We start from the raw sequence: 1,971 nt of genomic DNA on the forward strand, positions 1-1,971 counted from the left end.
ACACACACCCTGACACACACACTCACATACACACACTCAGACACTATACAGACACACACACACACACACACACACACATCACTGCAGCCTCTCCCCTTGCTCCCCTGCCACCCTGACTATCGAATAATCCTGACCCAGGGCCTCCCACCTTCAGATGGGAAAGCAGCGAAGGGAGGCCACAGGTTTTCCGGGCCCCTGTCCCTGCGCTGAGCAGCAACGAGAACCCGGTACACACAGCATGGATAACTTAGGGGCTGCGGGCACAGCGGTCTCCTCTCCAGTGCACGTGTCTCAGGCTGGAAGGGCCGCAGGCTGGCACCTGGTGGTGACAATGGGGACCCGAATGGAAAGCCAGGGCCCACGCTCTGATCACTGTGGGCGCCACGCCCTCTCCTGGAGCCCAGCCAGGGTTCCCCGACCTCTCGGGTGGGGACTACAGTCTCTGCCCGTGGCCTCACTGACACTGTGCGAGCCTCTGATGGAAGGAGGCGCATGACCACTGCACACCGTAGGCATTCTGCAATCATGCGTGTAAGTGAACTGAGGGAGGAACCCAGGGCTCACAGGGGCTCACAGGCACCTTAGAGAAAAACGGGCTTCAACACACGGCGGGGGACACGTGCCATCTTCCTGCCATGTCAGCTTTTCCAAGGAACACGCGTGACGGACCCTGAACACCGCTCCTCGGACCCAGGTGCACCTGAAACGGCCTCGCTGAACCCTGGCGCGAGGGCAAGGCCATCACGAGGCAGGAGCAACCCCGATGCCACTCGGCTGAACAGACACTCCTTGTGCCAAATCCTAACACTCGGCGGCTCCGTGAGCCACGGCCTCCAGCTCCCGCTCTGGCCGCCTGTGTGGCTTTAATTTCTCTTCCACGTGAGCCCGCCAAGCTCTGAAGACAAGAGTCAGGACAGGAAATCTCTGGAAACAGTTGATGGTGTAAAAAGCAATGACAATCTCAAAGATCCCAGCGAGCACAGTTCTGATGGTGTGTTTTTAAAAAAGATGCTTTGGCCCGGCCGGCGTGGCTCCGTGGTTGAGCATCGACCCATGAACCAGGCGGTTGCGGTTCGATTCCCAGGCAGAGCACATGCCCAGGTTGCGGGTTCGATCCCCAGTGGGGGTCATGCAGGAGGTGGCCGATCAATGATTCTCTCTCATCATTGATGTTTCTCTCTCTCTCCCTCTCCCTAAAAGCAATAAAAATATATTTGTTTTTTTTTAAAGATGCTTTATGTCTGAAAACTTCAGGGCACAGGTTATAGAAACACTGAGCAGCGAAGATCCCTGTGCAGGGCGCGCGGAGAAAAAATGGAAACACAGCCACTGCCCTCTGGCCCGGCTCTCCACACCCAATCCTACACTGCGGGCATCTCTCCTACGTACACGGTTTTTCTGTTGTTTTTAACATTGAATCTGCCCGACCCATTTAAATTAATTGTATTCCCTTCACTCACGTCTTTTAAAATGTACTGAACTGAGTACAGAAACGAGTTCTCGGTGCAAAGATGCGCGGCGGACAGCCACACGTATCCTGGGCTCTGGGACGCACCCTGTCCCTCCACATCGTCACCTGGCAACCACAGTTCTGTGCGAACAGTTTGAAGAATGGCCTTGGCTCTCCATTCACTTGTGTGGAACACTCGCTGCACTTCATGGGTTACTTGAAACTGTGCCATGAAAAGCTGCGAGTGGGATTCTAGAATGCAGTCCCTTCACTCAATGTCTTCAGTATTGAAGAGGAAACAGAAAACACAGTAAAAACACGGCACAAAGCGAGGGGTGATTGTTATAAAGCAGGCACGCCTGTCCCTGGGCCCTCACTCGCGTGGGAAGGGGCGCACAATGCCGGTCCGAGGGCGGAGGGAGGGCAGGTAAATGTGAGCGGACGGCGCGAGGAAAAGCTCCCGGCAGACAGGTGTGCAGACAAGAACACAGCCCTGTGGGCCTGGCGCCGCCCAGGAAGCA

The sequence above is a fragment of the Myotis lucifugus genome, unplaced genomic scaffold (genome assembly GCF_000147115.1).
Source record: "Myotis lucifugus unplaced genomic scaffold, Myoluc2.0 scaffold_736, whole genome shotgun sequence".
Classification (NCBI taxonomy): Eukaryota; Metazoa; Chordata; class Mammalia; order Chiroptera; family Vespertilionidae; genus Myotis; species Myotis lucifugus.